General features: G+C 42.4%; 1 protein-coding gene across 1 annotated transcript in view; it reads left to right on the top strand.

Moving 5' to 3' along the window:
* The first annotated feature begins 2749 nt into the window (after window positions 1–2749).
* BRINP2 (BMP/retinoic acid inducible neural specific 2) overlaps window positions 2750–23567 on the top strand; it is a 112759-nt gene continuing 91941 nt past the window's right edge. Inside the window, exon 1 of the mRNA XM_003258933.3 lies at window positions 2750–3597. The gene's annotated coding sequence lies outside the window, so the exon portion shown is untranslated. The remainder of the gene's footprint in view (window positions 3598–23567) is intronic.

The following is a 23567-nucleotide window of genomic DNA, read 5'->3' as shown; positions in this document are numbered from 1 at the left end:
AAGCCAATCTCCAGCTGCACCTATGCAGTGAGAACTTCCATCACTTCCCTTCCTCTAGCTCCATTCCCTGGGCATTTATTTACATCTCCCCCAACATCTACACATCTACACATATACATACACATACACCCAGGAAAGCAAGAGCTATTTCCTAATACAGCGTCTTAAATTCAATATCCTTATCTGCAAAACAGGAATAATACATAGTTTTGGGGATGGTTGTGAGGAGGAAATGAGATTATGTGTGTAAACAATGTGACATATTTTAGGCATTTAGTTGGTACTAAGTAGCGATAGCCTTTGCCACTATCACCTTATTCAATTATTTTGGCAAGATAATAGGCTTCAGAGTCATCTTCAGGAGATTTTCTCCAGTGTAGTAGTCAAAGCAAATTAAGTAATTTATAGTCCTTGGTGTTTTCCCAGAGGAAATGATTGCATACATCCACCAAAAGACAAGCACAAAAAAATTTATAACAAGTTTACTTATAATAGCCAAAAAAACCCCAGAAACATCCCAAATATCTATCAAGAGCAGAATGAATAAATGCCATGTAGTCATGTAATAGAATGGTGCACCGCAATAAAACATACAACTACATGGATAAATCTCAGAGACATAATGATGAGTGAAAGGATCAAGACACAAAACAGTGTATACTCTAAGATCCTATATTTACAAAGTTCAAGAGCAAGTCACATTAATCTTTGGTGATGGAAGTCAGAATATAGTTATCTCTGGGAAGTGGAGGGTTTTGACTGAGAAAGTTCATGAACATGCTTCCTGGGGTGCTGAAAATAAAGTGAGTAATGGTTACATTGATGCATATATAGGGAAGAATTAACCAAACTATACACTTGTGGCCATTCTTAAGGTATATTCTGGCTCTTTAAAAATTTTTTACACGGCTTCAGACTTTATAAGAGAAGAAAGCACAAGCAAGTTTTCTTTTTCAAGTTGTCTTCTTATCTGCCGTCACCTCTTTCCTCTCTCTTTTACAGATTTTGGAAATTTTAACTTTCTTTCCATTGAAATTAGCAATCCTTTGTTCAACCTCTCCCTCTATTTACCCACTCCCTTACGCTATTTTAACATTTCAGTGTGTTATCACTTGGGACAAGTTCAGTGGGTCTCTGTCTCTAGAAATCACAAAAGTAAATAACTCAGCAGTTGGGTAGCAATAGATTTAGGCTTTCAGTGGTTCTCTTGGTTATTTTATTCTAGACAGAGAGCTCAGGATCCTGTGGGACCACCATTCTCTGACATGTTTTGTAGCTTAGGCAAACAGATACTTGCAGTATGCAAAAGGAAGTTCAAAGTTGTATAAGATACAGAGAAGAAAATATAGGTGAAAGTGATAGATGTGTGAGTCTGAGCAGATGAACGAAGAAAATTTCTAAATTTTCTTTATTGATTCAGAACTTACGGCTACTTTATGCAATTTAGCTAATCTGCATGTGTACTTCTTAAACATTCATTAAATCTCTACATACTTTTTTTTCTAGTTCTTTACAAAATAATCTCCGATGTTGCTCTCCATTTAAGGAAACTAAATTGAAAGACTCCTCTCCCTTTCTGACTATATATTTATCTTCTTCATACTTCCCCCACCATATGACTTAGCATGGATCTCCCAAGTTCCTTCCCCAGCTCTAGTCCCCAGCTCTTCCCTTGAATTGGATTTTTCTTCAACTATTACTCTCTTTCCTATGCTCCTGCCAAAATCTACTTTAGTATGCTAGTTAGCGGGACATGTTTCAGTTTTGTACCCTCATTAGGACATCAAAAATATATACTTCACACTTCAATGTAAAGTTAATATTTTCTTCCCTTCTCCTTTCCTCCTTTTCCCTCCACCTCCCTCCCTTTTTTCCTCCCTCCCTCTCTCTCAATTCACAGGCCCAGCAACAGCACCTGCTTCACAGAAACAAGGCTGGTCCTGTTCTGATTTCTCTAGTCTTCCTTTAAAAACTAAACGGAGATGCACAGTCCCTCTTCCTGACACACACAGAAGTGAAAGGAGACACACAGAGGGAAAACACCACAGGCAAAACAATTCCCTTTTTTGGAAGGACATTTTTGAAACTTAATCTCTCCCCAGAAACCTGAAGTTCTCCTCTTTGCCTTTGTCCTTACAGTCCTGGTGTGGGGGCAGAATGTTTCCTGATTTAGCTGTTCTGGTCTCTAAATCTGTTTCACTCTCTAGCCATCTTACTGGGTTCTTGCTCTCTTTTGCCTCTCTCGCCTCTTGGATCTCTGGTGTGTGTGTGTGTGTGTGTGTGTGTGTGTATGTGTGTGTGTGTACTATTTCTCACTTGGGGGCTCATTTCTAATTAAGTAATCCAAGAGGCTAAAAAATGCACAAAACAACCAAATGAAACCTCAAATTAGACGGAAAATGGCTCAGATGGGTCCCAGTCTCTGGGAGTTCTAGTTAAGCAAGGAAACAAAATGGGCTGGGACAAATGATTATTGTAACTCAGGAAGATTAGAAGAAAATGTAATTAGCTCCCTAGCTACTTCTTGTTCCCCAGCCTCAGAGTGTCCAACGCCCCACCCGTGAATGTACCCAAGGCTTCCTTATACACACCAAAAAGTCCCCACTGCAACGCTGGGAGAGTTAACAGAGCTGGTACCCCAGCCTGCCAGCTCACCAAAGGAGAGAGCGGTGAGGCTCAGAGCCCGCCCCCTGCCAAGCCGCCCAGCCAATGGGCACCTGTGGGGAGTGTGGCGCTGTGTCCCATTGGCTGCCAACCTACGTGCATAAGAAAGAAAGAGAGAGGCAGGCAGGGCAGCATTGTTATCTTAAGACACTCATCTGGCGTCTGAGTCTGCAGGTGACACTGCTTAGGTACGGAGCGCGGAGTCGGAGCGGGGACGCGCCGGGCTGCAGCTCTGGGATGCAATCCGCCTGCCTCGCAAGCTGCTCGCCGCTGCGCTGGCAGCACCTACGCTGAGCTCGGAGGATCCTGTTAGGACTTGCCCGGGGATGTGCACCTGCCCTGCGCTCCGAGGTCAGGGGCAGGTCTGCAGGCAGCCGAGGGAGCGGTGAAGCCAGAAGACCTGTCTCTGTCCATGTGCAAGGCAGGGATTTCGGGTGAGAGAGCGGGTGGGTGAGTCTCTTTAGAGTTGGAAAGAAGGCAAAATCTTGGGTTTCTCCTCGGCGGAGGGACAGGGGACTCCCTCAGTTGGGTCTTGCACTTCCCTTACCTCTCCCACCCCGCGTGCGCCCCGGCCCAGTGCCGAAGTCCCATTTCGAAGATGCTCTGGGAGACCGGGATCCTGGCTGCTCAGCGGGAAGGCAGCAGGCAAGTGGTCTAACGTTGGCGGCGGTGGCGGCGGCGGCGGCACCGACAGTAAAGCGGGGAGCAACAGAATTTGAAAAGAGACATCCGCTCCCTCTCACACGCTGAGGAGGAGGCATTCGCGTTTCCCCAAATGAGAAAGAACCACCAGAAATCATGAAGTAAAAACTTTGGAAAGCTGCCACTGGAGATGTTGCACAAAAACCTGGAATCTTTTAGGAGTCTCCTCCCAATCATTGAAGGTTTGGGGAGCAGCTGATACAGCAAGGAGAGCTCTTGCAAGGATTCAAGGTAACAGTGCAGGGTTTCGGTGATTTTTCTCCCCTTTTCATTGTCCTTTTTGGTGTGTCCGTTGGTAAAGGGACCATTTTGCTCTCATACAACCCTCTTGCCCTGGTGCCTGGCAGTTGCAGGCAGAGGGAATGATGCCATCTCTCCTAGTTTCTGTCTTGTGGAGCTAAGCAATGGACTTTAGGGTTGAGCTAGAGATCGCTCTGGTATTGCCTCCTGGTGTTGCATGGCTGTCACAGGGTTTGGGCTCCCTGCCTGACCTATATTGCTTTTGCCTGGTTTAACTCCTCAAAGTTAGTGCAACTCCTATTAGCTTCAGAAAATCCAATAGGGCTGCATAATTGCAGAAGATGACGATGATTTTGCCGGCCCAGCTGACGCTGGGGGGTTCATTATGTTTGGGAAGGACCCCAAAGAGCTGAGGTTACAATGCACGATATCTATATTATCGTGCTCATAGAGCCCTATGGCATGTTTCCCATGCACACACAGTCAGGAAAATAAAATTCTAAACAGTGAACCTGTAGGTTGCAAAAAGTCTCCCCAGGGTGGTGGCAGAAGCCCCATTGATTGAGTTGAGCCTGGCAGAGCACTGGAGACACTAGGGAAGGACATTGCTGTGCTGAAAGGTGGGATGTGCTGATATCATCTAGCAGATCTCTGTCTCTGTTTTTGTGATCATCTGGGTACACTGTCGAATGCTGCCTGTGGTGTGTGTATGTATGTGTGCTCGTGCTCACAGCTGTATGCAGGAAGCAGGCTGCCCACAGAAGAACCAAGCATGTGCAGCAGCCTGCCCAAACCACGGATGCCTGGAGTGTTCCTGCCTAGTAGGAACATGAACTTGTGAGCTGTTGTTCCAGCCCAGAGGACTTTTCTCCTCACCAAGTAGTCCCTCTGCATGGTACATATTTATCCAGGGTATACATTTCTAAGCCAAATGTTAACCAATATTCAAGCTAATGCACTGTAACATGATTGAACAGACCCCTCTGTAAAGAATTGTGTGTGTGTGCCCTTTGCAGCCCTGGGAGCAGGGTGCTATGAGCAGAAACAAATGTTTTGTTAAAAGGATAACAATTATAAAAGGCCAAGCTTATAGTTGGGTAATCCGGGCCTTATTCAGCAGGGACAGTGTTATGTCAGCATAGACCAATCAGAGGGATAAAAGGTATATTGTAAGTCCAGTATTTCTGCCTCTGTCCTTCTCCAGACATGTGCCTGTTGAAGTGACTCTCTCTGACCATGCTTGCTAAAATACATGCAATGCCAGTATTAACCAAGCAACTAAAGTATTTTACCAAATCCCCTGGGGGGCAGTCTGATGACATCAGGCAACAGCAAAGTGATGCTGGAATTTGTGTGCTTTCCCTCCTGACTCACACAGTTGTGTGTATGTTATTTGTTTAAGGCATGGCCCTCTGGAGTCCCCCTTCACCCAGAATAAGTTGCTTTGCAGCACTGAGGGCATGACCAAGACATGCTGCCACAATGATCCTGTCTTATCAATATCAGAGCTGCTGCCTACTCTAGGAAAAGATGCATGCCTTGCTTCTTTGAGGAGGATATGATTTGAAAAGGCACAGAGCATGTATATTGTGAAATATTTGAGAGAAAGGAAGCAAATGTCACACCATAGTCTCCCCTTCTGGAGGTCAGCTGGCTCCAAAGTGTTTGACAGCTGGGCTGCAGCCATGGAGAAGACAGGAGCATTCTTGACTCTTACTTCCCCTCTTCACCAAAAATGGAGCTGGCTTTGTCTCCCAGAATGGAGTGATGTGTGCTGCAGTGTGGGCACAAGAAAAGAGGTGAGGAGAAAAGGGCTGGGGAAGGAGGAAGGTTCCTGCTGTGTCAGCATGGGGCTGGTCTCAAAGATGAGGAGCATCTTCCCTTTTTGGCCCTCAAAATTATCTTCTAGGTGCTCCTTTCTGGCCTCCTGACAGGTTTTTTACTGAGCAAGGCCAAAGGGCAAAGAACAACCCTGCGTCATCACCTTCTCCTTATCCCCTTTCCCAAGACACAGGCTAGCCACTGGAGAGCATTGCAGAAAAGTGATACACTCCCTTGAGGCACTGCTCTGAAATCCCTCCCCAACTCATAAACAAGAGGTAATCTGGAGGGACTTGAGACATCTGCGTGGGCACTTTCTGCTGACTGGGATGCTTAGTTGAGGTTTCCTGGTTAGTGTTTTGTTTTCCCCACTGCGCAGTGTATTTTTGGCGATTCAACTCTTTCTCTTAAATAATAAGACCTCGTATATATTTTATAATGGCATCCTCTTCCAAAGGGCTGAGAGCACTTTCCAGAGCTCATCTAATTAATCCTCACACAGCTGATTGTCTCATTTATCTTTGATTACCCTAAGAAGTAAAGCTAAAATGATTTTAGCCCCCTTCTTGGAAAAGAGAGGGCAGAGAACCTCAGATAGAGGAACTGCTTTATGCAGGGTCACACAGCACTTAAGGGACACTATGGAATCGGGTCTGGGTCTCATTGCTCCTGAACCAACCCCAGACTCCATGGGCTTCTTCTAAGGAATGGTTTGATTTTAGTAATTATAATCTGATTTAGTTGTTCTGTATTTTGTAAGGATGGAGATGTTACAATGACACAGGTTTCTCCTCCGGGACTAACTTAAAAGCAGTGAAGAATAAAAGTCTTATAGGCCTTTGCCCTTCCCTTCAGTGATCTTGCAGTCTAATTAGGAAACTAGGCTCCCATCTGACAAAAGGGAAATGATGGTGTAGGTTCTAAACAGCACTTCAATACCAGAGAATTCACAAGGCTGACCTACTTCACCTGTGATTGATTCATACAGAAAATGAGAACTATCAGTATTCAAAGGAAGGAGAATTTGAATTGAGCCATGAGGGATGTGGTGGGATTTGTTTGGAAGAAAGAATGAAGGAAAGGGTTCTAGCTGACAGAAATAATAACTGCAGCACTGTTGGGAAGGTTGGAAACTTCGAGGCTTGCTTGATTCCTTGGGGTTTACCCTGGGCTACCTTTCTTTTCTGCATTCTGGAAATACCATACACCTGGTTAAATTATTTTAAACATATATTGGTCTACAGGAAGTTGCCCTAGAACCTAGGCAGGGGGCTCTGTAATGCTGGGCATCTCATTAGACATTGAAAATTATCTGGCCTTCCACCCATCCTCAAGTCTAATCTATATATTGTGGGAAAAGTATTGCTCAACTTCAGAGAGCTTATCAACATCGAATCAAAAAATCTGAAAGAGGATATTGGGGGTAAGCAAGCAAATTTTAAGAGAACACACACACAAACACACACACACACACAACTTCTCATATTTTAGAATCAGAATCTCCTAAGAGAGAGCCTTGATTTTCCTTCATTTCCTATTTCTCCACCCAAATGTTCCTCCTGGGGTTTTCTTAGAGCTGGCAAAATGCCAAAGCCCTTAGGCATTTAGCAGTGAGCAGGAGATTTTCAATCTTAAGATTCTTGAGCATGCCCATGTACATAACCTCTTGTCTCCCCTTCTCTTTCCCTTTTAATAAAACATACGCTGTAGCAGTCACTAAGGAGGAGACCATGGAAAAGCAGGGCACGGGTGGGATGCGGTGTTGCCTGAAGCTGTACCACAGGGCACTGTGCTTGCTCAGCTGGGCAGGAGAGGGGAGAGGCAGCCTGCCAGCCTGGGTAGTGCCATGGAAGGGCCCACCAGGAGAGAGCTGTGACCAGCCAGCCACACACATTTGCTCCCACAGTGGGCATCTCTCCCAGAGGAAAGGTCAAGGCAAAGCACAGGGCCTGTGAAAGGACTGGTAACACAACCACCCTAGTCACTGGTCTTCACATGGTTTGGGATGTTTTTCATGCTGCAAGTCACCGGTGGCTTGGGTGGCCCCATTCCAACATGGAGGAAGTTCCCATTGAGCATGAAAGTGGAATGGCTTACCTAAAGTCACTCCATAATTGCTCCCAGGTCAAAAGTAAAACCCCCAAGAACCCAGTCTGTTTGTTTGCTCAGTTTATTCGGGGAACAGGTCTCAAAGGACATTACTTTCCCTTGAAAATCCTTCCCTGGACCTTGCTGTCACCCTTGTTTCCTGTGTTAAATGACTGTGCAGCTGGACTGTAAGCATGACTTCTTTTCTCTTTACTATTCAGAAGCATCCACTGCTATGTTTGGGGGCTGAGGTAGAGATCCGGGCCCAAGGGCATGTGGTTAAGGGTTGTGAATTAAAGTCTCTTCTATCTGGAAAGGAAGAGACAGACAGCTGAGTTATGCTTCAAACTGGGGGCTACGGTGAACCAATCTCGTCTGACCAATTAGGATGCAGGTCAGCCCCTCTTTAAATCATCACTCTGCCATAGACAGAGAAGTAAAGTTGAGTAGCATCAACAGAGCATGGAATCATCAACAGCCAGTCCCATTATTCCTCTTACTGAGGCTCACATGAAATGCAAACTTTTCTGGAATTCTGGATTGGGCAAAGGGAGAAGACAATTTGATACCTCACAGGACTAAGCTCTAGGCACTTGCCAATATGATAGCATATTGGCATCATGTGGGTCTTAAGACTTGAAATGTATGCTGTAAATGTAAAATACGCATTTGGTTTTGAAGACTTGGTTTGAAAAGAAAAGCAATGTAAACTATCTCATCGATATTTTTAATCTCATTACATGTTAAAAAGATAATATTCTGAATATATTGAGTTAAATCAAATATATTAAGATTAGTTTCACCCATTTCTTTTTTACTTTTTAATGTGGCTACTAGAAAGATTAAAATTATGTAAGTGGCTAGCACTATTATTATTATTTTTATCATTGGATAGTGTTAACAAAGGCCCTACAAAGCAGTGACAGGTTAATGGGGAAAAGGTGCAGAGGCATGAAATAGGAGGAGTTGGCAACATAAAAAGAGAAAGAATATGGAGGGAGGGGTCAGGAGCAGCCCAGAGGGAGCCTTAAGGCATGTATTTCTAAAATTTCAAGTCAAGAAGGGCACAAATAGCATACACCAACCTATATTTATTTGAAGAGGGACCTTGTTAACTGTAATTAAGCCCACCCAAAGCCTTTGGGAAACATTACAGCTCTCAGCTCACATACAAAGAGTGAGCCGGTGGGTGGCTTGGTAATTTTATCCTAATATTTTCGAGTTTTTGAATGACAGTAGAAATAACCAAGTAACTAATCTTTAAGGTCTTACTCCAAAGTGTGAGGACACAATAGTGGGATCAGCCAGGTACGTTTGTCTTTCAAATTCCCTCCTTTCTTTTTATCTCTACCACGTTATGATCATTCCTTGTGAGAGCTTTCTGTTTTCATATCAATATGTTGATAGTGTGGTGGGGAGAAAGAAAGGCATGGCCATGTATTAAAGATTATTTTGTGAAATAATTAGCTGGGTATGGTGGTGCAAGTCTGTAATTCCAGCTGCTTGGGAGACTGAGGCAGGAGAATCACTTGAATTCAGGAGGCGGAGGTTGCAGTGAGCCAAGATTGCACCACTGCACTCCAGCCTGGGCAACAGAGCGAGACTCTTTCTAAAAAAAAAACAAAACAAAACAAAAAACACAAAACAACAACAACAAAATCTGTGGACCTACCAAGAAGAAGAATGGGGAGAAGACACAATAATTGAATTTTTAAAAATTACAGATTTGAATATTATAACTCATTCATTGTCATTATTGTCATTCACTGCAATAAGTTTGGCCACAACTCGAACTCATATTTGCTTATCATTCTATAGTTCACAAAAGGTTTTCACAAGCTTTCTCTCACTTGATTCTCACAACCCTGTGGGATGGTTATTAACTCCATTCAAGGTTTTTCATAATCTGCCCCAAATTATCTTTATTACTGTATTTTCTAATCCTTCTCTTTCTATTTACTTCATTCAATCTTGCTTAATCAAACTACTCTACTTACTGTTTGTACATGTTAACCATGTAAAAGGGGGATTATTACCTCTTGTATTTTCAGTTGTATCATCTATAGAAGTAAAAAATAATAATGCTAGATCTCTCAAAGCGTTATTCTAAATGTTAAATAAGATAAAATAGGTAAGGTGCCAAACATAGTTTCAGGCACATTGTAGATGCTCAACAAATGTTAACACTCTTTCTTACTAAAGGTCTTCACTTTGACATCGCCATGATTAAAATCCAAAACTAAACTCAGTATGCACCAATTCACATCCCAAGCTATTCCTTTCCCCAAATTCCTGCTTTGGTTAAATATACCAAAATCCACCCAACTTCCAGAGGGATAATGAAGAAATGTAAATTGTCCTGGGCTCTGCTTTCTCTCACACTGCCCCTACATGCAATGAATCCTCCAGGCTTGACAGGGTCTACCTCCTAATGATTTCTCAAAGCCATCCGCTCCTCCTCACCCCCCCGCCACTGTCTGATGCCAGGCTGTCACCCTTCTCTCCACCATCTTCCCAGGACTTGATCTCTGTATCTCTTCCCTTGAAGGCTAGCCAGTCCAGTCTCTTCCCTGCAGCCAAGATGATCTTTCAAAATGGTAAATTTGACCATGCTTTTCCTCTTACTGTAATTCTCCAGTGACTCCCCATTACTGTCAGAATAACAAGTTGCTTAGCATAACAAACAGGAGCTCCTTCATGAGCTCGTCCAATAACCTCTCTGTGCATCTTTCCTACATCCCGATTCTCACAGCAGCCACTTCAAACACCAGGCAGCTCCCTCAGCACTCTGGAGCCTTAGAGGTCTTGAGTTGTTTTCATGCAGAATCTTCCCCTGTCCTATTCTCTGCTTCTTGAAGGGTTACTGAGCTTCAAGACTCTGTAAATAGTATCTCTCTATGAAGTCTTCTCTGAAACTCTGGGACAGAATTAATTGCCTCCCCCTCTAGACTCCTACACATCTTGTTCAAATTCTGTTTTTGCTCTGTACTCACCACACCATTCTGACTTGTTGATATGGCCATCTCCTGCACCAAGCAGCAGGGCTGGGATTGAGGCTTGAAGACATACTTCTCTCAAAATATTTATTGAGTATATTATTAAGAGTGTGTAGTGCTGGGTCATATTCCTAGGCATTGAGGATTCAGCAAACAGCAACACAGATAAAAGGTCTGCCCTCGAGTTGCTTCCATTCTAGACAGAAGGTATGATTATAATCATGATAATCATGGGTATTATGGATATTGCCAATAATAGCTAACACCTTAATAGTACTTAGGTGTCAGGCAGACACTGTACTGAAGTTTTACACAAATAAACTCATTTGATCCTATAATGTAAGTAGGTTTGTTATTTTATAGATGATGAGTTGAAAGCCCAGAGAGGTTAAGTAACTTGCCCAATGCCACACAGCTAGTAACTAGGGGAGCTGGCATTCTAATCAAGCTTAGACCCCGAGTCCACATTCTTTATTACTATGGTATCCAGAAAAATAACAATATAAACAAATAAATAATTTCAAGTGCCGATAATGAAGAAGATAAAATAGAGTATTGTCAGACAGAGTGATTGAGGCATTGGTCAGGGAAAGTCTGTTAGAGAAAGTAACATTCAAATTGAGGTGTAATTTGTCAGTTGAGAAAAGTAGAAATTCTAGAGTTGGATCTGGTAATCTAAAGAGGAGAAAAATTGTTTCTTCTATGTAACCAAGACACTAGCTGCTGTGATGTACACCTCTCACTGCTGGAGGTACCACACCCAAGTCTGGGTGGCCTTGGGGTACAGAAAATAGCCCAAATGTTCCCAAACCTATCCCCTATCAATCTACTTGTCCCCCCTGTTCTTTTGGGTTAAGACATATCTCAGAAGGTGTCCAGTATGCTGCATCCTACAAGGGTAGGAAGCATGGCACACACACACTCTCTCTCTCACACACACACACCTGTCTTGCTGAACCACTTTATTCCACTTCTCTCCTGTGAACAATGTGTCACTCAGAACCTTAGCAAAGTGACAGACAGAGGCATAGCAAAAGGGCTGGGGACAACCCAGAGGCATGAGTAAAAGGGGAAAAGAAAATTATTTTTTTAACAAGATGAGAAGTGAATTGGACTGGAGGGAGAAATGGGAATTTGATCAAGGAGGGGTATGCGGAAGGGGTTGATTCTGAGATGCTGGCAGTGTTCTGTTTCTTGACCTGAGGGCAGGTTTGCTCTACAATTTTATATATATACACACACATCTATACACACATACGTACGTACGTATTCACACACACGCACACCCCGTATATACACATGCATGCATCTATACCTTCTGAATGAATATTTCATAATAAAAGGTTAAAGAAATGATTTGGTGAGCAGATGAAATGGGTGGGACAAGTTCATACATATTTAATATACTCCCAATGCCTATTTTATGATAAAAATTGTACTAGGTTCCTTTTTACTTATATTATCTCATTTAATTTTTATTACAACCTTATGAAGTAAGTGTCATTCCTGTTTTGCACATGGAAACTGCGGAAGGCAAAGCATAGAGGAGCAACCAACATTCAGACTCTGGGCTCTTGCCCCTGCACCATGCCCTCTGCCTTCCACCTTGGGTGGCTCTGAGGGGTCAATGGGGTGGGTGAATTTTGGATGAGACAAACCTGGGCATCAATCTGGTCATGGTCACTTACCCACTGTGTGACCTCAACTATGTGTGACTTGTATCAGCCTCAGTATCCCCACCTAGTAAAATGGATATTACACCTCATGTTGCACAAAAATTGTAAAGATTAAAGACAATGATTGACAAAGAGCAGAGTTGAACATACTTAAGCTTGGAAGAAAAGGTTTCCCTGAATTATACAAGGACATATTCACAGTGATTTTCATCTCTCAAAAAAGCAGTGGAAGACTTTCATCAATAAACCCTTACCTAAAACCCCAATATATAAAGCAGATAAAAGGGGAGCTCTCTCGTTGGAGCAGGCCTAGGGGGTCTGGAGCTCCGCCACCTGTTTCTTCTCTTTCCTCACCCACAAGTGTTCCCTAGGGCAACTCCTTGGAACCTAAAGGTATTCAAAACACTTTGAAAATCGCTGCAGAAGTCCTTTAAAAAGCAAAACTTATGATTCATTTAAAATCACAGGTGATATATTAAAATTGATTTTAAAATATAAGACTTTCACTAACCCAGACACATCTGCGAAGTTCTGTGACAATCACTGTTGTTCTCCCTTGTTCTCAGTAATTGAAAATGCAAGGAGTTCAATGTCTATGAATGAGCGCCTGCTGTGTGCCAGGCACTGTACTAGATGCTGAGAGTATGCACTGTAAGGTCTCTTTCAAGTCTAACAACTCTCTATGAAGTAGATACTATTATTCTCGTTTTGAAGATGAAAAAATAAAATGGGTACAGAGAGGTTAAGTCAATTACCCAAGATCTCACATCTAGTGAGTAGTGGAGTTGGGATTCAAACACGTGTTGCAGGATGAATTAGAACCAGAATTTTGCCATCAACTCCTGTAGCCTCTTCAACCGTGGACTGGGAGGAACAAGTGCCTCGCTCAAAGTTTCGTACTTTTTTCCAGTACTCCTCAGTTGTGATTTTTTTTCTTCTGTTTTCATTAGGGCACCCAGGTCTCCCAGAACTAAGGCGGCGGTCCTCCCTCGCGGGGAGCCACAGCTCAGGGAGGGCAGAGCATCAGGCCCAGCGGCAGAGGGGAGCTGGTGACTGGGGCTTGCCTGACCCTCATTCCGCTTCATGCCCCATCCCCACCACGAGGCTGCCCGGCTGAGAGCGCGGAGATTCCTGCTGGGCTGTAGTCTGGCAGGCCGGGGGACTGGGTTTACTGGAAGAGTGTGAGGTGGGGATGCAGAGGGAGGTCCTTGAAATCCCCTTGAGACATAGAAATAACTAAGCACTCAGTGAGGACTGTGGGGGCAGCTAATGTCTGCCTCCCCCCTCACTCGGTGTTCAGCCATTTATCATGAATACGTCGTTAGGCAGGAGCAGGGGCAGGTGGCTGACGGGTGTGCCTGCGGCTGGCGGAGTCTTGGGAGGCTCCCTGCACGCGCCTCTTCTTTCTGAAATCTTCGACCTTTGGGATTTGAGCCGCGAGGGACGGCGGAGCAAGGGCAGCCTCCTCCGGAAGCCTCGGGGCACTAGAGACCCCTAGAGGCCAAAAGCTGTGTTACAAGCCCCCGGCCACAGAGGCGCAGGCGAGATTCTTGCCCCGGACGTTGCCGAGGAGTGTCCGGTACCTTTCCTAAAACCCTTATCTGTAAGTACACTCCGGCAAGCTTGAAAGGGACAGCAGGGGAGCCGTGTGTGCGTGAGCGTGTACAGAGAAGGAGTGGGGAGGGACAGTTACATTTGCGGAAGCAATCCTGTCTGGAACTAAGCTGATTAGTCCTGGTCCCGTCCCTCTCTCCCTGCCCCACCCCTCCCATCCTCCCTTAGCTCCCTCACTCAGCCTCACTCAGCCTCTGCATCAATCCAGAGACTGCCCTCCTTGGCAACTCCCCACCAACTCCATCAAGATAATATCCTTCCCTCAGGGCCCTTCACACCTCTCAGTAACCTGATCAACTAATTTGTGTTAAGGTATTAATGACTAATAATGATTTAATGTGCTGCCCTCCCAATTAACACTAGAGCATTTCAAAAGAGAAATTCACAGATTTTAACCCAAGTGAGACATGGTGCTTTTCCTTGTTGAGAGGAATTGTAGGCCCTTCAAAACGAACCATACAGACAGCTGCCGATTCTTTATAAACGCTGCATCATTCCTGAGCTTAGCAATGTTTGGAGGCTTTATGCAGAGGCTCAAGCAGAATTTCCCAAAGAGGGCTGCTCTGATCTACAACCCTTAAAGAACGCACCAGTACAGGCTTAATGAAGAAAAGAAACCTGATGCCGCAATATCATGTCTTTATAAGTTTCGATGGTTTTTTATGCTCACGTATGTGACGACATAGTCATTGAGAGAAGAGGCTCAGGAATGGTGAACTTGGGTTCAAGTCTTTGGCAGGCTCTGCTATGTACCATGTATTTGATCTTGCCAAGTTACTTTACTACATTAGCCTCAGGGTGCACATCTGTGAAATGGATGTGGTACAACTCACAGGGTTAGAGTATGAAATGAAATAATGCAGAATTAGCACTCATCAACTCTGATATGTAGAGTGCTCCATAAATCACAGTTCTTTTTCTTAAACTTAGGGGTTTTTGTTGTTGTTGTTGTTGTTGTTGTTGTTGTTTTTTGCCCTGTCTCAAACTCTCAGTGCAGGGCAGCATGCAAATGCTGTATTTATTATTTAAAAGCAGGATGAAGCAATCCAGCCTCCTCGGCGTGGTTGGTTTGGTAATGAACTAGATTTCTTTCCAGGTGACGGCAGTGTATGAGCTTTTTTTTTTTTTTCTTTTTCTGCTTGGTTTCTTTAAATGTATCTCACAAATGCAGTGAGCAAAATGGATTTGGCAGTGACTTAAAAAGACTTAATGTATTTTGGAAAGAAAAAAAAAAGCCACAACAAAAACTGGTTTGTTTTTGTGATATATGGTTCATGTGATATGATAAAAATCCATTTTTATGCTTAGGAAAATTGGCTAATTTTAAAACAGTTGACACATGCCATATGCATATAGAGTAATGATGGATTTTGCTCAGGCAAACAACAGAAGAACACAGGGCCAGCAATATCTTTGTTAGGGCTTTAGTTGCTTAAATTCTTATTTGATGGGCAGATCTGCCCCACGTAGGAGAGGAGAGTGACAGGAAAAATGGACTCATCATGGCCTCAGGTAATGGAGTCAGATATTTGATCATAAAGATACTAAGCTTAGGACACAGACACTGTGTTTTCATTAAATCAGTGAGAAGAGACTTGGGAATGTACCAATGTAGCAAGCTTATATTCAAGAAAGTAAACAGTTTATGAAGATATTTTCTGGATAAAAGGTGTGGATGGTGCAAAGGATACTGAATTGGTGAACCATCATGTTAAACTTTCCCTGGTCTTTCTTCCTGTTGGAGACATGAATAATTTTTGAACTTCAAATACTGTTTATAATGTGCTTTGGGTTCCTCTGGTTTACAGTTCTGCATAAATCACGCCGAAAAGGGAATCCCACATGTTTTCCATTACTGCTAGATAGGGAAAAGAGACTGCATATGAAAGTAAGATGCTACAAAGATGGGACATTCAATGAGAAATAATTATGAAAACTTTTTTAAAGAAAGAGACAAGTGCTCTATTATCTTGATTTCCTTCCACTTTCAGTTCCCCATACACATTGACCAGATACCCAGCTCCTTATAGGCCGATAGTATGCAATCTACTTGACTCAAAAAAGCATATGGCTTTTACTTTATTTTACTTTATTTCTTTCAAGGCACAATCTAATTAGTGACTGCAAAGAAAAAAAGCTGAACAGCTTAGAGGAGGTTTATGGTTAGGTTTGTAGGACTCAGCAATTTGACATTCTAATCCTGTTATTTCTCACCTTAAACTGAACAGAGTCAGCAGGGTTATTTCAGCATAATTCATCCGGTTATTAGGTCTCCCCTCCCCTTACTTTTCACCCTCATGCTTTCTTTCATGTGATTTTTTGGGTATGCAGTCCTCTACTACATGGTTCTCCCCAACCCTACCCCAACTCTCAGGATAGCAACAAACAAACAAACAAAATTGATATCTTGGTGGCTCATTCATGACTGAGCCATCTAGAAGATAAATTCTTTCTCTTCCTACTTTAATTCCTAGAATGTGCCATCTATCTCTCATGTGAACTTGACTTCTAAGATGACTGCAGCCAAGGTCCTACAATGATGCAAAGAGGCCAAGTAGTATGTCTACTTCCCTTTTTATTATAAACTATAAACATTTTGAAGGTAGAGCCTGAGTCTTTTTTTTTTAAATCATTTTTTCCCCAGATCCCTGGCTCAATACTGAGCACAGGGAAGACTTTTATGTTTATGCAGTTAAAAATAAAATAACAAAAACCCCAATACTTCATCATCTACCCCACCACACCCATTTCCATTAAGATATGGGTTACTAGAAAGTTAACAAGAATCTTTCCTATTAAGGATATTTAGTGTTCAGGATTTCAAATGTATACATTGCAAAATTAGGGATGTGTTTCCTTTAAGGCAGTGGTTCTCAAAATGCAATGTGCACCTGGGGAGCTTATTAAAATGCAGAATCCCCAGCCCCTCCTCCAGAGAATCTGATTCTGTAGGTCTTACATGAGATTCAGAAAACTGAATTTTAACGAGCAGATGATATACAGACCACACTTTGAGAAATACCATTTTAAGGCAATCCAAATGAAATGTTACCCATACTTGGTTTGGTAGAATATTAATGTCGCCTAAGTAGTTAATGGTTGTCATGTTGGAAAAAAAAAAAGTTCTGCGATTAGAAAAGTTGGAGAACGTGCCCTCCTTGCCACCCATCCCCTCATAGGCACTCAGAGGTTCATAATGCACTTATCACATTACAGGGGTCTGGAAAGGTCTACAATAAAGAAACACGTTTTATCTTTGTTTAGCCAAGTATTTCCAATATATCTTGACCTTGAAACTTTTTTCGATCTTATTACCAAACACCTATTACATATTAATGAATTTTCTATGGAAAGTACTGCCATAAGGGAGAAGGAACCACCTACAGGAGGAGGGTGATATTGCAGCCCAGCCATATTATCCCTATTAAATTTCCAAAGGAGAGAATGAACAAAGTGCACGCAGGGTTGGGGGAAAATCACTAACCATGTGGGATATCTTACAGCCTGGAGAAGTATTTATAAACAAACATAATCATTCTTTATTGAGCATTTAATATTTATCAGGCACTAGTCTATGTTTTTAATATGTATTAACTCATTTAATTCTCAGAACAATCCTATGAGTCAGACACTTGTATTATTCCCATTTGACTGAAGAGGAAACTGAGACACTGAAAGGCTCATAGTTCCCTAGAGATCACAAAGGTAGGAAGTGACAGAGTGGAATTTGAACCCAAGCAGTGTGCCTTGAGAGCCTACCCTGTTCACAGCTCTATCAGACAGGCTCTCCTCTAGTAGCAGTGTTCTGGAAATTACTGCCAGTGAGGAATGAGCTCCCATCAGACATAACCTGATCAGAAGCTATGCTGTCTCAATGCTGCAGGATACTCCTTTATACATGAGGGCCCGTTATCATTGCCCTTTATTCATTAGATAATTTATTATAATGACTGCCTGAACCTCTGAAAGATTTTGCTGTACTTAAACACAAAATATGCTTAGCAAAACAACCTGACAAGGATGATTCATGGATAGCAATTAGGTGCAGAATCCTGTGCCTACCAAATCCCAAATTGGGTTGAAGATCTGGTCATCCTGCTGACAACTTCATATGGAATACAGTAGGCTGGCCCTTGTCAGTCCACCCCACTCTCAACCCTCTCATTGCTCCTGGGCATGGGAAGTATCTCTGAAGGGGCAAGCTCTATGGATGACACAATTCCAATTCCAATTTTGGCCTCTGGCAAGTTGCTTCACTTCTATGGCCCTGAGTTTCCTAATCATAATACAAAAAAAAAAAAAAGGAAGATAGACTAATGATAACTATTAGGTTAGTGCAAAAGTAATTGCAATTTTTTGCTATTGAAAGTAACGGCAAAAACTGCAATTACTTTTGCACCAACCTAAAACGTTGTAAGCCATATATATATATATATACATATGGTTTATTCCAATGTTTGCCACAGGAGCAGTGTTTGGCCTCTTGTGCTGTTAGGTCCTGAGGGTGAGATCGTTCCTTGTCTGTGCCTTCAAATGTACTTATATAGAGGTAATGGAGGTCAAAGTTAGGACCCTGGGAAGTGAGAGGGAATTGAGGAAGAAAACTCTTGGCTTGCAGATCCTGGGTCTCTTCCAAAATGCACGTGGGATATGGGTCACTGGGCCTTATAATACAACCAGGATTCCTGGTTACTTTAATTTTCTCCTTCGTAAAAATATGAATAATGCTAGTTGTAGGCATATCCCACTGGGAACTTTGCATCTTCTTCATTAACAAATGCTTAAGAAGTATCACATCACACTAAGGGGGCATTTCTCAAAGAGCCAACACATTCCAGGCATCATTTTAGGCACTCCACAAATGTGAACTAAACAATATGCCCCTTTTAATGGCGATTTAGGCAAGTTTGTTCTTGGCCTGAGGTTACACAAGTGGGAGAGGCAAAGTCCAAACCTAAGTCAGATCTGTCTGACCCAAACTGCCAATTTTTCCTCTCAACCAGTTAGAAAAGGTATGAGGAGGGGAAGTGACAGGAGGGACAACTGAGGTCTGGCTCTCCAGTGATGGATTTTTAGAAAGAACCATTTCAAAGCCTATCAAGATCTTTGGAAAATCAGCCTTCCCAGTGCCTTTTCCCCTTCTACCCCAAATTTTGTGGCTTCTCTAACTCAACTGTTTCCTGCCCTAGTGTGTTGTGCCCCCCTAACCCTCACCCTGCCACACCTAACAGAAAATGCTTATGGCACATCCAGGCTGGCTGGCCTATCATCAGTCACCAGTTCCAGAAGCCCAGATTGAACTATCTGGTCTTGGTCCTTGGTCTTCATCCTTGGCTACTTTATGAACTTGTTGCTGTAGACTCAGACCTTTTGGCAATGATGAAGAAGAGCACAAGTTTTTTTCTTCTCAAACTAAGCACATTCACTTGCCAAAATGGGTCCTTCTTATGCCATTTTCCTTTGGATCAGACCTCACACATCCTGTGCACAGGGTCAGGCACGGAGTGAGGACAGAGCCTTGCAGCTTCTGGGGCTTCATATGAAGCCTGGAGGATCAGCTTGCAAGGAGAAGAAGGTGGAGTTTAGCCAAAGCAGGCCTCATGAAGGCCTCTCAACCACTCATGTATGTCGACTTCCACTCTTGTTCTGCTCTTAAACAGTGAATGTTCCATTCCACTTATTTAATTATATAGCAAGTAGTTAGGACTATGAGCTCTCAAAACCAGGTAGGCCATGGATTTATCATTTGTTGTTTGAAGCTAAGTGATAGGTATAGAGGAGTTAACCATATGAGTTTTTTCTATTTTTGTATATGTTTGGAAATGTTCTGTAATTTAAAAGATTAAAAAATAATCCATGGATTCTGGAGTGAGAGAGTCTTGATCTAAAATTCCAGCACACCTGTTCTCTTGCTGTGTTACCTAGGGCCAAAAATTTAAATTTTCTGAGCCGCTATTTTCTTATCAATAGAGATAATATCTATCTCAAAGTATTATTGTGAAAATTAAATGAAATAGTGAAACAAGCTATGCACAGTGACTGGCTCATAATTGCTTGATAAATAACAACTATCATTCTTGCTGTTATTATTGTTATCTTTCTAGTTAGCATCATTTTGTGACTTCCTTACAGCAGGTACTGTAACTTACTCAGCTTCATATTTATTCCATCTAGTTCAATTTCAAGCTCATATAACAAGAATAACAAATATTTATTGAGCTCTTTCGAGGTGCCAGGCATTTTCTAGGAGCTAGGGAAGTAGCAGTAATAAAGCAGACAAAAAAATAGAACCCCTGCCCTTGCGAAGCCTATGTTTTGGTTGCAGAAGACAAGCAATAAACAACAACAAAAAAACATAATTAACAAGTTGTATCTGTTGTTAGAAGGTAATAAGTTCAATGGAAAAAAATATAGCAAAGAAAATTGGAGCCCTGGAGAAGGGTTGAAGGATTAAATGGGATGATCAGGATAGACCTCAAGGAAGAGGTGACATTTAAGCAAAGACTAGAAGAAGAAGGTGGGAGGATGAGTCATGTGGATAACTGGAGGATTTCCATGGAGTGGAAAATTAATACTTTTTTTCTAGTAACTGCCCCCTGACACTCTTTGATATCTATTTAACTCTTATATTACTTCAACTTCTGAGGTACATGTGTTTTTTCCCACAGTAGGCTTCTTGAGCGCTGAGAACATGTGTTACACTTGACATTTCTGTTCATTCACAGAGCTCCCTACTCAGTATTATGCGTAGGTTAAGAACTCAGTAATTGTTTACAGAAAATAAACCCACACCTATCTTTCCTGAGAGTTTTTTTTAAAAGAAGCAGAAATTGCAGTGTATGTTTACAGTAAAACTCACCCTCTTCACCCATACCTTTTTAAAACACTCATATTTTCTAAGTTTCATTAGCTTGATATTTTCAAGTTAACTCAGGACAAGGTACACACTAATGGTAGAGAAATCGGCAGCTCAAGAGGATTCTTGGAGAGGTAAAGAAGGCCAGGCTACAGGAAGATGAGGGAGAGACACACTTAATGTCTTTAATGCAGTCATAACTATGATAAAACATTTTAAAGATCTTAATGCAATTAAGACTTATGATTATACATTGTATGATCTTAATTGAAAGCAATAGTTCAAGTTAGACTTGATTCTGAAAACCCCAAAGACCAAAAACTGTAACTAAGGAAGCTGAAAAAAAACAGTACTTTGGATTTTCTTATGATGCAGTCTATAAGATTTTCTGCCATTGAGTCACTTGATAGGTGAGACTTGTTTGTCAACAAGGTCCATTTGGTAACTGAGACCTTCAGTGACCAAACCTCCCAGAATAGGGTTCAGGACAGTCCTGCCTCTGGCCAAGCCCCTGTCCACAGTGAATGTTGTAGAGAGGTGACAGAATGATTCATTTGGTCGCTGCCACTCTCTTCCAGAAAAGGACCATAGCCAACGGTGGTAAATTACCTCTGGGGTGGTCATTTACCTTTAGACTTGTTACAGATCCAAACAATCAGAGTACTAATCTGTTCTTCTTAACACAGACTTACCCCGTCTGGAGCTAAAACATCTTTTGATCTTTTATCTCTAGCAACTGTGTCAATATAAATACTTCTCAACTTAGGAACTAGGTAACATTGATCATTACTTTAAACAGAGGCCTCCACATTGAGATGTTTTGTCCTCATAGAGCCTGATGGAGTAACACATTGTGCAGCTGCCGCTCTCCAGAGAGACTGTCACTAAAGCAGGTTGTCTTCTCCCGTATCCTGAGGCAAACTTATGAATAAACCATCTTAACGTTAAGTCATGTGCATAAATAATTTAAAATTGTCTTGCAAGCAAAAAGGAAAGGGGTGTATGTGGGACACTGATCACACCATCGGTGTGCTCTCAGCCAAGACTGAGGAGGGTCCCTGGAGCCTGGTAACAGGTGGTGAATCTGTAAGTTTCAACTGAACAGAAATTCCCTTACATCTCATTGTCCTCCTTTCTGGAACTCAGTTAACAATGGACAGGGCCTGATAAAATTCAAGCTTCCTCAGAATACCCTCATCTTTTCTTTTCTGCTAGGCTGACTCCAGACTAGAATGATGGGCAAGTTGCCTTCATAAGTAAATATGAGTCCCTAACTCCTTATATGGGGGAACCCTCCATAAGTCTCTCCAGTCTTTCAGCTGAAAGGCTGCAAAAACTCTATGGAGAGGAACTCGCTCCTCTTGTTTCTGAACCTGTCTCTCTCCTCACTCACTTTTCCTCACTAGGCTGGAGTTATGTGACATTTAAAGCATGTCCTTTCAAGACTATTTACCCATCTGTCCCCTAGAGCAGTCCCTATCCCTCAATCTTTCTCTCTTCCACATATATTTCAAGTTTAGCTCTTTCTGCTTATGTCACACTTCTCTGCAATCTCTTTCTCTTGTTCTTTGTCAGCCAGCAAAAATCTCCCTCTTCCCTTCTCCAAAACAGCCCACGTACCATCTGTTGAGGTTGGCAGTCTCCCGTTTCTCTTCTCTCCTTGTTCCCCTGGTGGGAGTAAGTAAAGGGGGAGTTAGATCCCTCTTTGGAGCAGCTATAGGCAAACTGGACCCTGCTGATAGCTCTTCACTAATGTACCTTAGTTTCACAGGACAGGAAGTGAGCATTGGGTCCCAGTCTGTCTGCTTGGATTCAGGCAAAGTGATACACAGTTGGGTATGGTTAAGACAACAGACTCCAGGGTCAGATTGCCTGGTTTCAGTTCTGGGCTTCATTAGTTGTGTGATCATGGGTGAGTCATATTAACAGATATAAGCCTCTGCATTTAGAAAATGCAGATGATCTTTGTGTATCTTCCTCATAGGGTTATGGTGAGTACTAATAAGACAATTTAGGGCTTAGCACAGTTGCCTGGTCTATAAATGTGAGTCCTTATTATAACATCATCCTTAACCAATAGCATAAAGCCCAATATTTCCCTGGATAGTCAAAAGAAATACCCCAACACATTCATATTGCAAAGGGCCCTGGCTGTGTCATCAACTCTCCAGAGAGCATTGTCCCTCCAGGAAGTATAATGTCTTTATTAGCTTCTCAACTGCAGAGCACTAGTTTACAAATCCAGGATCTCAATGCTAAAAAGCCCTCTCGAAACTTGTGTTCTAACTGAATGAGTGGTGATTTGCACATACAGCATTTCTGAGGCTAAATTTCAAAGGACAGCTAAGTCTTGGTTTGGGAGTGCTTTCTAATGGCAAGCTCTGTAATCCAGTGCTCTTCCTCTGGGAAATCCATTGCTTAAGACATCTCAAGCTAAGCTGAATAAAACTCTGGAGAAAATGAGGATGAGGATGAGAACAAACTGTAGTAGCCCTTGGGGAGAGAGGACTTAATGGCCTGGCAATCCCTCCCTCCCTCCCTCCTCCTTTCTTTCTTTCTTTTTCTTTCTTTCTTTCTTCCTTTCTTGCTTTCTTCTTTCTTTCTTTCTTTTTCTCTTTCTTTTTTTATTTTATTATTATTATACTTTAAGTTTTAGGGTACATGTGCACAATGTGCAGGTTTGTTACATATGTATACATGTGCCATGTTGGTGTGCTGCACCCATTAACTCATCATTTAGCATTAGGTATATCTCCTAATACTATCCCTCCCCCCTCCCCCCACCCCACAACAGTCCCCTGTGTGTGATGTTCCCCTTCCTGTGTCCATGTGTTCTCATTGTTCAATTCCCACCTATGAGTGAGAGCATGCGGTGTTTGGTTTTTTGTCCTTGCGATAGTTTGCTGAGAA

This window comes from Nomascus leucogenys, chromosome 12 (assembly GCF_006542625.1).
Source record: "Nomascus leucogenys isolate Asia chromosome 12, Asia_NLE_v1, whole genome shotgun sequence".
Taxonomy (NCBI): Eukaryota; Metazoa; Chordata; class Mammalia; order Primates; family Hylobatidae; genus Nomascus; species Nomascus leucogenys.
The sequence above is the reverse complement of the archived record's forward strand: the minus strand, read 5'-3'. Positions and strand labels throughout refer to the sequence as shown.